This window comes from Pogona vitticeps, chromosome 1, assembly GCF_051106095.1.
Source record: "Pogona vitticeps strain Pit_001003342236 chromosome 1, PviZW2.1, whole genome shotgun sequence".
NCBI lineage: Eukaryota > Metazoa > Chordata > Lepidosauria > Squamata > Agamidae > Pogona > Pogona vitticeps.
Window position 1 is genome coordinate 283,447,990 of NC_135783.1, and position 14,014 is coordinate 283,462,003.

Sequence of the window (14,014 nt, forward strand, 5' to 3'; positions counted from 1 at the left end):
AGCGGTCCCCCCCACGCTTGTCCAACACTAGTAACGGCCCTGGTACCCTCTTACAAATTTTGGGTTTGTTTTTGTTCTTCCTACCTTGGCTGACAGAAGGCACTTTTTAAAAAATGAAGCCGATGCGATGGCTTGTAATTTGGGGCCGAACTTGTCAAAAAGGCAACAGAGAAAGGCAGAGGAAGGATCCCACCCCACGCTGGGCGAAAACGTAATCTGGGGCCAAGGACCTTCCTCCTCCGCCAACCCCTTCGCTCTTTCTTTCCCAACCGGGGCGCTGTCGCTCCGCCTGGCAGGAGCGCGCGGGACCTATAGAAGTGGCGGCTCGCCTGGCGGTTCGTTGGGGAACTTAAAAGGGGGGCGGACGGAGTAACGTGGAAAGCAACGGGATGGGAAGGTAATGACTTCCCCACCAGTTGGAAGGGAGCGGGCGGGCAGGCGGGCGGGTGCGTCGCCTGCTCTCCCGGCAGCCCCGCGGTTTCCACAGCAACGGCGGCCGGGCCCTTCCAAAACCCGGCTGACAGCGCGCGTCTGGTTTGAAAGGGGAGATAATTGCCAGGTTGTCGCTTCGCAAACGGCCTGCTTTGAGGGCGCTAGCAGGGTGTTTGTCTCCAGCAACCATTAATCTGCAAAAGAGAGAGAGAGAAGAGGAGGAAGAGGAAAATTGCCCTGGCTTGAGACTGGTAAGAGAGAAACTTTCTCTCTCTCTCTCTCTTGTCTTTGTAGGCGAAAGCCTTCGTTTCGTGCTCTTTTCTGTTTGTTGTGGCGGGAGACTTCCCCGCGCACGAGTCTCGGCAAAAACGAGGTATCCCCCCGCACCCCGAGGAGGAATTCCCGCCCTCCCCGAAACTTGTAGGCAGCGTGAGTTTCGCCCTGCTAAACGTGCCCAAGGGTGCCGCGGGCTCTCCCGCTCGTTTGCACGGAAGCCAGGCCCTTCGCTGGCTGGCATTTCCCCGCTGGTCAGGGGGCTTAAAGCTGACGCCTGAGGCCAGCCCCCCCCTCCTCCCCTGGAATAAATTCCTTTCTCTTTTCCGTCCCATGAGAAATGCTTTTTTCCCCCCGACCAAATCGTCGACTCGGACTGGGCACGCCGCCGTTTCGTCCGCGCGATCCCAGGGGAGCTTCGGAAATTCCGACACCCGAGGGGAGGCGGGGAGGGTGAGCGGGCCGAGATCATTTTCTCTCTTTCATTTTGCTAAATGACTTTAATTAAGAGCATCGCTGGGCTGCATTGAGACTGGAGGCTTGCAGCTGGCCAAAGACGCTTGGCAGGCTTTCACCGTTCCCCCTCCTCCCCTTTTTCCTCAGACACTGTGAATTCGCTTGGCTGGCTGATTGGAGGAACGAAAAGTGGAACGAGTTTTGTTTTGTTTTTGTTAAGTAACTAACCTCCCTAGGGTGGAGTCCCGGGGCTGGATGGAAAGAGCTTAATCCTTTAACAGAAACATAATTTTTAAAAGTCGGTTTTTTGCTTTTAATAGAATCAATGGCAGTGCTTGTTTGTTTATGTTTCTTTCTTGGGTTCTTTAATTTCCCTTTTGCTCCTAAAACTCCCTCTGGCATTTGCAAATGGTGCATCTTTGCTGAAGATAGACAGAAATGCAAATATCTATGCAGATTCTGTGGTTGCTGCACTTGGAAAAGGGCACCACACACACACACAACACACTCTCTCCCCAGCACAAGTTCCCAAATGACTAAACTTGCCCCAGAGTTTCAAACCGCCTTCTTATATATTTCTGTTAGCAACAAGTGGGGGAAATTATTTATAGACAACCGTGCAATTTTGTGATGTGGAAGGTTTCATTTTTGTTCAGCCAGCAGTGCACTGCAGTCCTAGGTGGATAATCTCTCAGAGTTAGGGGAGCAAAGTGAGAAGACAGTGTTGGAGTGAGCCACAACATTTTGGCACAGACCCAAAGCAAACCCCACTGTTCCTCTTGCAGAATCACATTTCTTTATAAAAATCATGGCTGATAATAACCATGTAGACCTCAGACAGCAGGCAAAATGGGTGAAATGCCATCAGAGTATGGGCAAGTCACCCATAGCCATGCTTTTGCCAAGTAACTTTCCTAAGTTCTAAAAAACCATAGGGTGGTATAAGTGGAAGTCATTAGATTTTTTATCTTCTAAAATATTCTGTGAGGTACCAGATTAGACCTGAGAAAGCATGCCTTGGACCCAGGGAGCTTTTCTGGCAGAGCAATGCCAGCTGCAGATTTCAGTCAGGTCCTCTGCCAGGCTTCCCTTGGCAGGCCCCCAGCTATCAATGGAGCTACAACCTCCTCACTGGCATGCTAATCTGCTAATGTGCTAGAGAAAGTAAATGAATAAGCAGACAGTGGCAGCCACTGCTCCTCAACCATGTTTGCAAAAGTTACTTTTTGGGCTACAATTTCCAGACCTTTCTCCATCATCGTATAATGATGGAACTGTAGTCTGAAACGTAATGTTTCTAAGTTCAGTTACTCCTCCTTTTCACTGCAGTTCTTCACTTGACCATTTTCTCCCACTATTAGGAACAGATGACTGTTTTGCACTAGTTGCTTTATTGTTTAGTTATATTTGCACTCTGCCTATATTTGTACTTCTTCCACCCTTCTGACCTCTTTTAAGAACAGTTTAAAACTGTATGAATATTTATTTATTTATTTATTTATTTATTTATTTATTTATTTATTTATTCATTCATTCATTCATTCATTCATTCATCTGGTCAGTTTGACCACTCTAGGCAGCTTACAACATAAAAACATAATAATAATAATAATAATAATAATAATAATAATTTATTGTCATTGTAAGTATATACACATACAACGAAATTCACAGACACCCAGAGACCAGACACATGCACACACATAAAATTCCCAAACACTCCCCACCCACTAAAAGTCCCCCACTAAAAATACAAACATCTACACCGCAGGCCAAGTTACACAGTCCAACTAATTATTCACTACTGGTGGTCTTTAAGCTCATTATTAATTGCAATTATAGCTCTGGGATAAAAACTATTGAGAAAACGTGTGGTCCGAGTCTTAATTGTTCTATATCTTCTGCCAGATGGTAACAGTTCAAAAAAGTTATAAGCAGGATGGGAAGAGTCTCTCAGGATGCTATGTGATTTCCTTAGACAGCGGGATGTGAAGATGTCATCCAGGGTTGGTAGCTGGAGCCCGATGATATTCTGGGCAATTTTAATAACAAGTATATATAAAGTAAATAAAAAGTAAATAAAAGCTAGGTGCCTAAAATTTGGGGCATGTGCTAAAGAGATCCTTGGGTGTGGATGCTTGCTTTTTAATATGATTGAATTAATTTTAATTTTAATGTTCTACACAGGTTTGCAGCTTGCATTACTATATCCAGTCACTAGATGGCAAACCACCTAATCCTGAGTGTTATTTCTCAGACAGTAATAGCCAGGTTAGGGGAGTTGTCCAAGAGATGATGGAACCACTCCCTCATGAGCATTTATTTAGTCATCAAATTGCTCCTTCAAGGGTCTGAAGGGGGTTGTCATGGAAGTGGGAGTGTTTCAGGACCCCACCAGCTGCAATTTCATTCAGATGTGAGGACATTTGGTACACTGAAGGGCTGTTCCAACCTGAGTGATGCTGGATAGTTTTGCTAGTTATAATATAAAATGAGACAAGTGGGTTTATGAATTGCACATGAATTTATCCTTTTTTCTATTTTGTTCGAGAGTTACTGAAGTCAGCTGTCCCCAGTTTGGAGAAACTGGGTCAATTATGAGCCAATATAAATTCAGCTCATTGGTATCTCCCATTGGCGCCAGCTGTCCAAGCCTGGCTCCTACTTGTTTCTATATTTTCTTTTCCTAGGTACATTTTGAAAAGGAAGGGAGTTGACTGTGAAGGCATGGGTCTGCAGAAGGCTGTCAAGGAGTCCCTATTGATTGATTGATTGAATTTATACCCAGCCCATCTAGTCAACTGACTACTCTGGGCGGCTAAATTGCTCCAGTCTTCCCAAGCTTTCAGAGGACTCAAGAAAAAGTCAAAGATTTGTCCAATAATTTTTGAAAGAGGTTAGAAGGACTGTCTATCCAAAATGGAGACTGGATGGCAGAAACCTCAATTTCTATTTAGCAAATGTGACAAACAGGTAGTTTACCAAGATCCAGTTAGCCATTGGCCAAGGATGCGATGCAACTGTCCTGCAAGATCCTCTGTGCATAATTTTCTCATTAACTCTATGCTGTCCTTTGCATATGGCTTATGCCATTTCAAGGCAGAGGAAATGTGGCTTCATTAAATTTCGTATTATGAGGTTGAGGAAAGTATGCAGCCATTTCCTGTGCTGACAAAAACAAATGAGGGCTCTAGAAGAATTGCACTATTATTGGTTGCCCAATATTAAAGATGGATGGAATAATCTTAGACATGCCTGATTTAACAGTGTAGTCATATGCAAGTCTACTCTGAAGTAAGCTCTTTTGAATTGAAAGGGAGTTACGAGTTGATGACTTTAGAATTGCAGATTGAGGTTGGTGTCAAGATTATTCTGCAATATTGCATGGTGTTTTCGAACTTCCACTTAGACATCTTTTACATGCTGGTATAATGTTCCTGGTTTCGGAAATGAATTATAATTGAGCTTGGTTTTTCATCAGATTGTGCTTTTACAGGAAGCTGCAGCTTTTCTCCAGGTTTACTATTAATGCTGCCCATTTTGTAAAATCATCTGGCTGCTTTGTTACCAAGGTCACATCTGGAATAATGTATCTGAAAAATGTCTTTTAGATTTGAATCATGCAGCAGGAGTGTTCAGATTTGCATCTAACCAGATGAAGATATAGCCCAAATTAGGTCTCTTCTCTGTCCCTCCCAAACACAAGAGCTGGGTTTTTCCACATTCTGATACTTAATGGTATTTCACTTCATAGATAATTCTGTTAAATATGTCATTATAATTGGTGCAACTGTGGCCCTCTGAGTGCTTCTGTTGCACAATACCTATAGCCCCTCACTACTTTCTCTCTCTGTGTGTGTAGGGAGGGGAAGAGTCTGAAAACTGATCTAAAATGCTGATTTTCAACATTTGTTCCTCCAGATATTTTTCACTTTTAACTAACAGAAACCCTACCCAGCCTGCCCAATGGTAGGGATTTCTGGGGACAGAAGTCTAAAACTTCTGCAGGACTAAGAAGTGTGATTCAAAAGACATACTGTATACCAAGGGTGTGCAATGACCACAACATTCAGTTTGGAGCCTTTTATTCAGTGTGTTTGAAAAACAGCTGGATTCAGCTAGGACCAATTGGAAGCCATTCAATTTGTTCTGATATGAATATTAATTCAGAATTCCAAATGGTCTTTCCTCCCATTGAGTGTCATTGGGAGACAGAACTAGCAAACAGCACAGGTTCAGTCCTGCAACATCAGCATCCCTTCACCCAAAGTACTGGGACTAGAGATTCTCAAAGAAACATTTCACTGTTTCACTGACTCAGATCTAGAATTACCAGTCACATGCCCTCCTCTATACTTTATACCACCACATGGTGCCATCTTCGTAAAGTGGTCATTGAGCAAGCACCTAGAAAACAATGCAGTAATAACAAGAAGCCAACATGGATTTGTCAAGAATAAATCCTGCCAAACTAAGTTGATCTCATTTTTTGATCAGGTCACCTCACTGATAGACAGAGGGAGTGCTGTAGATGTACTATACAGTGGTGCCCTGCATAGGGACGATAATCCATGCCGAAAAAATCGTCTCTATCCGGATTCGTCGCTATGTGGGGGAAAAACCCATAGGAACACATTAAAACACGTTTAATGCGTTCCTATGGGGAAAAAACTCACAGCTATGCGGAAATCCTCCATCCGGCCGCCATTTTCACTGCCTGGTAAGCGAGGAAAGGCCGCGAAAACACTCGGGGTGGTCATTTTGTTTACACCGATCAGCTGTTTTTAAAACATCGTAATGCGATAATCAGTAAGCGAAACGCTTACCAGTCATCGCAAAGCAATGTTTACCCATTGAAAACATCGTTATGCGATCGCTTTTGCGATCGCGAAAACCTCATCGCTATGCTGATTCGTCATTAAACAGTGCACTCGTTAAGTGAGGCACCACTGTATCTTGACTTCAGCAAAGCTTCTGACAAAGAGCCCCGTGATATCCTGATTAGCAAGCTAACTAGGTGTGGGCTGGATAGATCAAGTGTCAGGTGGATAAACAATTGGCTACAGAATTGTACTCAGAGGGTGATGATAAATGAGTAACTAGAAGGAGGTAACTAGTGGGGTACCCCAGGGCTCAGTCGTGGACCTGGTGGTCTTCAATATTTTTATTAATGACCTAGATGAGGGAGCGCAGGGAATGCTTGTCAGATTTGCAGATGATACCAAATTGGGTGGAATAGCTAATACCCTAGAAGACAGAAACAACATTTAAAATGATCTTGATAAGATGGAACAATGGGCTGAAAGCAACAGAATGAAATTCAACAGGGATAAATGCAAAGTACTGCACCCTGGAAAAAGAAACCAATCGCACAGTTACAAGATGGGGGATACCTGGCTCAACAAAACTACAAGTGAGAAGGATCTTGGAATTGTTGTAGATCACAAGCTAAATAAGAGCCAACAGTGGCTACAAAAAAGACAAATGCTATTTTAGGGAGCATTAATCGAAGTACAGTTTCCAAATCCCGTGAAGTGCTATTCCCCCTCTATTCAGCACTGGTTAGGCCTCACCTTGAGTGTTGTGTCCAGTTCTGGACACCACACTTCAAGAAAGATGCTAACAAATTGGAACAAGTTCAGAGGAGGGCAACAAGGATGATCAGGTGGCTGGGAACCAAGCCTTATGAGGAAAGACTCTAAGAACTGGGCATGTTTAGCCTTGAGAAAAGAAGACTGAGGGGTGATATAATAGCACTTTTCAAATATTTGAAAGGGTGTCATACAGAGGAGGGGGAAGATATCTTCTTGATTATCCCAGAGTGCAGGACACACAACAATGGGCTCAAGTTAAAGGAAGCCAGATTTTGGTTGAGTATCAGGAAAAACCTCTTAACTATTGGAGGAGTACGACAGTGGAACCATTTACCTTGGGAGTTGGTGAGTGCTCCAACACTGGAGGCATTCAAGAAAAACATAGATACCCTGTTTCCCAGAAAAGGACCTAACCTGAAAATAAACCCTAGTATGATTTTTCAGCCCCTTCATGGATTGCTGCCTTCTCGTGGCGAAGGGGCTTGAGCAACTCAGAGAAGCTATGGGCTATGCCGTGCAGGGCCACCCAAGACGGACAGGTCATAGTGGAGAGTTCCGACTAAACGCAATCCACCTGGAGTAGGAACCGGCAATTCCACTCCAGTATCTTTGCCAAGAACGCCCCATGATCAGAAACAAAAGGCTAAAAGATATGACGCTGGAACATGGGCCCCTCAGGTCGGAAGGCGTCCAACATACTACTGAGGAAGAGCGGAGGACAAGTACAAGTAGCCCCAGAGCTAATGAAGTGGTTGGGCCAAAGCCGAAAGGACGCTCAGCTGTGGACGTGCCTGGAAATGAAAGGAAAGTCCGATGCTGCAAAGAAAAATATTGCATAGGAACCTGGAATGTAAGATCTATGAACCTTGGGAAGCTGGAGGTGGTCAAACAGGAGATGGCAAGAATAAACATTGACATCCTGGGCATCAGTGAACTAAAATGGACAGGAATAGGTGAATTCAAATCAGATGATTACCATGTCTACTATTGTGGGCACAAATCCCGTAGAAAGAATGGAGTAGCCCTCATAGTCAACAAAAGAGTGGGTAAAGCTGTAATGGGATACAATCTCAAAAATGATAGAATGATGTCAATACGATTCCAAGGCAGACCTTTCAACATCACAATAATCCAAGTTTATGCACCAACCTCCACTGCTGAGGAGACTGAAATTGAACAATTTTTTGAAGATTTACAACACCTTCTAGAACTGACCCCAAAGAAAGATGTTCTTCTCATTCTAGGGGACTGGAATGCCAAAGTAGGGAGTCAAGAGATAAAAGGAACAACAGGGAAGTTTGGCCTTGGAGTTCAAAATGAAGCAGGGCAAAGGCTAATAGAGTTTTGCCAAGAGAACAAGCTGGTCATCATAAACACTCTCTTCCAACAACACAAGAGGCGACTCTACACATGGAAATCACCAGATGGGCAATATCGAAATCAGATTGATTATATTCTCTGCAGCCAAAGATGGAGAAGCTCTATACAGTCAGCAAAAACAAGACCTGGAGCTGATTGTGGCTCTGATCATCAGCTTCTCATAGCAAAATTCAAGCTTAAACTGAAGAGAGTAGGAAAAACCACTGGGCTACTCAGGTATAATCTAAATCAAATCCCTTATGAATACACAGTGGAAGTGAAGAACAGATTTAAGGAACTCAATTTGGTGGACAGAGTGCCTGAAGAACTTTGGACAGAGGCTCGTAACATTGTACAGGAGGCAGCAACAAAAACCATCCTAAAGAAAATTAAATGCAAGAAAGCAAAGTGGCTGTCCAAGGAAGCCTTACAAATAGCAGAGAGGAGAAGGGAAACAAAATGCAGGGGAGATAGGGAAAGTTACAGAAAGTTGAATGCAGACTTCCAAAGAATAGCAAGGAGAGACAAGAGAGCCTTCTTAAATGAACAATGCAAAGAAATAGAGGAAAATAACAGAAAAGGAAAAACCAGAGATCTGTTCAGGAAAATTGGAGATATCACAGGACCCTTTTGTGCAAGGATGGACATGATAAAGGACAAAAATGGAAGGGACCTCACAGAAGCAGAAGACATCAAGAAGAGGTGGCAAGAATACACAGAGGAATTATATCAGAAAGATTTGGATATCCCAGACAACCCAGAGAATGTAGTTGCTGACCTAGAGCCAGACATCCTGGAGAGTGAAGTCAAGTGGGCCTTAGAAAGCCTGGCTAACAACAAGGCCAATGGAGGTGATGGCATTCCAGTTGAACTATTTAAAATCTTAAAAGATGATGCTGTTAAGGTGCTACATTCAATATGACAGTAAGTTTGGAAAACTCAACAGTGGCCGGAGGACTGGAAAAGATCAGTCTACATCCCAATACCAAAGAAGGGAAGTGCGAAAGAATGCTCCAACTACCGCACAATTGCACTAATTTCACACGCTAGCAAGGTTATGCTCAAAATCCTACAAGGTAGGCTTCAGCAATATGTGGACCGAGAACTCCCAGAAGTACAAGTGGGATTCCGAAGGGGCAGAGGAACTCGAGACCAAATTGCTAACATGCGCTGGATTATGGAGAAAGCCAGAGAGTTCCAGAAAAACATCTACTTCTGCTTCATTGATTATGCAAAAGCCTTTGACTGTGTGGACCACAGCAAACTATGGCAAGTCCTTAAAGAAATGGGTATGCCTGACCACCTTATCCATCTCCTGAGAAACCTATATGTGGGACAGGAAGCAACAGTTAGAACTGGATATGGAACAACTGATTGGTTCAAAATTGGGAAAGGAGTACGACAAGGCTGTATATTGTCTCCCTGCTTATTTAACTTATATGCAGAATACATCATGCGAAAGGCCGGACTGGAGGAATCCCAAGCTGGAATCAAGATTGCCGGAATAAATATCAACAACCTCCGATATGCAGATGATACCACTCTGATGGCAGAAAGTGAGGAGGAACTAAAGAACCTTGTAATGAGGGTGAAAGAGGAGAGTGCAAAAAACGGTCTTAAACTCAACATCAAAAAAACTAAGATCATGGCCACTGGCCCCATCACCTCCTGGGAAATAGAAGGGGAAGATATGGAGGCAGTGACAGATTTTACCTTCTTGGGCTGCATAATCACTGCAGCAGCCACGAAATTAAAAGACGCCTTCTTCTTGGGAGGAAAGCAATGACAAACCTTGACAGCATCTTAAAAAGCAGAGACATCACCTTGCCAACAAAAGTCCGAATAGTCAAAGCTATGGTTTTTCCTGTTGTGATGTATGGAAGTGAGAGCTGGACCATAAAGAAAGCTGACCGCTGAAGAATTGATGCCTTTGAATTGTGGTGCTGGAGGAGGCTCTTGAGAGTCCCCTGGACTGCAAGGAGAACAAACCTATCAATTCTAAAGGAAATCAACCCCGAGTGCTCCCTGGAAGGACAGATCCTGAAGCTGAGGCTCCAGTACTTTGGCCATCTCATGAGAAGAGAGGACTCCCTGGAAAAGACCTTGATGTTGGGAAAGTGTGAAGGCAAGAGGAGAAGGGGACGACCGAGGATGAGATGGCTGGACAGTGTCACCGAAGCAACCAAAATGAATCTGACCCAACTCCAGAAGGCAGTGGAAGACAGGAGGGCCTGGCGTGCTCTGGTCCATGGGGTCACGAAGAGTCGGACACGACTAAATGACTAAACGAATGAATGATTTTTCAGGATGCTCGTAATATAAGCCCTACTCCAAAAATAAGCCCCAGTTAAGTGAAACACTGCCCTCCACCACTGTGCAGCAACCAGAATAAGATGACCTGACTATTTGAATAACATGGATTGTTGTACCTGAAAAAAATAAAACATCCTCTAAAAATAAGCCCTAATGCATTTTTGGAGCAAAAACGAATATAAGACCCTGTCTTATTTTGGGGAAAACAGGGTAATCACCTGGCTTTGATTGCATTCCTGCATTGAACAGGGAGTTGGACTTGAAGGCCTTGTAGGCCCCTTCCAACTTCACTTTTCTATGATTCTTTAAATGGAGAATGCATCCATTTTTGTGTGATGTCTGTGACTCTGCATTCTTCCAATTCTATTTTGCTAACCAATTTTCGAGTGTGTTCAGATGAAGATTTTGTCAACTTTGGGGCAGTTCTGTTTTGGTGCAGACATTTTCCAAATTTGCTACAATGAGCCTGATCTCGTTCCAGCTTGGGATATGTACGAGTCCTTAGTGTTCCATACCACACTGAAGACAGTTCATCAAAAGTAACAGATTTTTCCCCCAGGATGTATCAGTACAGAGCCCCAAATACTTCAGTAGGTGTTTATATTAGTTCATGAATGGAATGGACAACTGATTAAAGGAAAAATGGTATGCCAGCTTCAAGACTAACACAGCATGAGCTTTTGTGAATTACAGGCCATTTATGGTGTACAACGTGCAACCTTGGGTCACGGTTGTGAGCATTGACTGGAGTGAAATGTGGTACAGAAAATGATATTTTGTATTAACACTGCTGCTTACAAACCTCCCAACAGTGAATACAGTAAAAGAGTTAATTAATGTTAAGTGGTGATAAATTTAATACATAACTCTGTTTGGCTGAAAAATTATTAATTGCCTTTGATGTCTTAAAGCAATGAGTTCCTCTTTCAAGAAAATACGATAAGCCTGGAGTTCTTGACTTTTTTCTATACACATTAACATATGTAGAATTTTAAGAATACTTTGTTTCACTTTTAACCTTTGACTATAGACTGGAATTTTTGAATAAAGCCAAATTTAACTGTAGCCCAATCCAGCCATTACCACCTTGTCTGTTAGGAACACACTTGTAGGGAGGAGTTATTAGCTATTCCCTTAAGTGTCATTCCTTTATCCATATGGAGACTGACATGTCTGAACTAGAGATGGGGATGAATATAGAAACGGATTGGTTTTTTCAATTTGTTAAATATTCGTCAATCCATATTCATCAAATTTTAAGTCCCGACAAATACGGATCAACGAATATTTTCCCGTTTTTATTCGTCGTTCATAATAAAAAAAAATTCTGTCTACCAGCCTCCGATCGGCTGATTGGCAGACTGATAGGCAGCCACCCCCCCATATCCTGTCCCCACCACTTCCTCTCCCTACCTTAGCCCCCACCCCCACTGACACCCCCTTACCATAATCGCTGCCGCAGAGGTCTCCATCTGGCCTCCACAGCCACGGCGTGTAAAAAGGGATACTGGCTGCCCTTTGCAAAGATGGTGGCTGCAGCTTTATTTAGAGTAGGGAAGCTGCAGCTGCCATCCTTGTAAAAGTAGCAGCTGCATCCCTTTTACACGCCGTGGCTGCGGAGGCCAGATGGAGACCTCGGCGCCGGCAGCGGTGATTATGCTAAGGGGGTGTCAGTGGGGGTGTGGCGGCAGCGAAGCAGTGGGGGTGGGGCAGTGGTGAGGCAGTGGGGGTGGCAGCAGGGGGTAGCGGTGGTAGCAGGGGGAGGGGCATTTTTTAAAAAATACCCCCTATGAATAGACAAATAACTTTGTTATTTGTCGCTTCATGGGGGCAACTACGTGCTTTGTGAGTTGTCAGCTTTTGCTAATTCACGAAGCGTGATGACTTGCCAAAATGGTGAGTCGTCCCCATCTCTAGTCTGAACAAGAGAATCTTCTGTCTGCATGTTGAATCTACACATAAGCTAAAGAACTCTTCCTAGTGTGCAAAGCCTGCATGTAAGGGTATGTTTCTCCACTTCATATATGTAGCTTTTTGTATGAAAAATGTGATAATGGGAGAGTTTAGTTGCTCCTCTTTAGGTGAAACTGGATTTGTATGTGTGTGTGTGTTTCTGATTTCAGATATCTATTGTTCTCTTCCATAGAAAATGCCCTTCTTGTCCTATCTGAATGCCAAGGTACATGTTAGCAGAGGGTGGCAGACATCTTATTAAGATATGAATAAGTGAATTAACCCATATGTTGCATGTGACATTGCTAGAACCTGTAATGATGTTGTCAGAGTTAGTGTGGCAGACAGAGCTGGCATCTCAATTGGTAGCTAAGGGTCATTTGTGTATCTCGATCCATGGTGTGTGGCTTAATTAAGATTGAGAGAATCTCTGGTCACTGAGATGCCTTTACACGGAGATGGCAAGTACAACTGGCAGTGTTTTGCCATTTTCCTCTTGGATATACTGTGGATTGTTCCTGGGCACCAGAAAGGAAATGATGCTTGCAAATGACTCTCTGAAGTCATTGCGAAGTTCCAACTATGATTCCAGTGCAACCTTTTAATCTTAATGCCACCCCAGCATTTGAGATAATCTCTCTTGTAATCTGTTCCTCAGTTACTTCATGAACACTATATCATCTCAGATTGTAAAGATATCTGATTTACTAGTTAAAAAAAGGAACCACTCCCCAAAGCAGACATAGCAGAAAGAAAAATATTGATGTGTTGTGCCTTGACATTTGGATGTCCCCAAGTCCTGTTAGCAGACTATACACAAAACATATGACGTTTGTTTTCTTTGTGCCAAGTACCACAGTGGTGATGAAAGCAAGACTATATACTGTACATGTTTACTCAGAAATCCAATTTGTTTTCAAAGAAAACGCATTAAAGTCAGAGAAGTTGTAAGAAAATAATAATATTGGCAACTTAAAATGAACTGTTGCATGGAGATTTTGGTGTTCTCCCAGCACTTGCCAGCTTCTTAAAATGCTGTTGTTTTTGTGCCTTTAATGGGTTTTGATTTAGCACAGGATGCTATTATTGTATATTTTCTGCCAATTTCCTTTATATGCTGCTCTTCAGTTGGATCCCAGGGCTGCTTTCCAAAGTTAATGGCTCTTTTCATATAGCATGAAGCATCATGTGCGGGTGGATTCCATAAGATCATGGAAGTCTGGGTTTTTTTACCCTTGAGCATTTTGCTTTGGACTTGGGCTAATTTTGGCTAGCTCCTAAGGTTACATTCAGTTTGGACTGAATATTTCATATACGGTACATATGAATGCCTGGTTCACGTGTATGCTAGTGTAGTACTCTGTTTGTTTCAATGGAGTGGATTCAATTTGTTTGGTATACTTTGCCTCAGTGGTTCCCAGCCTTGGACTAAAACTCCTACATGCCTTCACAACTAGCTGCTCTAGTCAGGATTTCGGAGAATTGTAGTGGAAGAACATCTAGTGATCCAGGGATGGAAACTACTGCTTTGGCTGTATAACTTGGAGTCAAGAGTAAGAAATCTTTTCTTGTTATTCTGTAGTTCTCTTATCTCTGTTAAGGAAGGCACTCTTTCCTTTCTATAAATGTCTATA

The 14,014-nt window shown here is 43.2% G+C and overlaps 1 protein-coding gene across 2 annotated transcripts in view; it reads left to right on the forward strand.

Moving 5' to 3' along the window:
- Positions 1–267: 267 nt before the first annotated feature.
- The window catches only part of PRR5L (proline rich 5 like), an 87,252-nt gene continuing 73,505 nt past the window's right edge, over positions 268–14,014 (forward strand). Inside the window, exon 1 of one of the 2 annotated variants that reach the window (XM_020813848.3) lies at positions 268–397. The gene's annotated coding sequence lies outside the window, so the exon portion shown is untranslated. Of the gene's footprint in view, positions 398–476; positions 684–14,014 lie in introns of those variants that run through there. The other variant, XM_020813845.3, reaches the window with a different exon arrangement.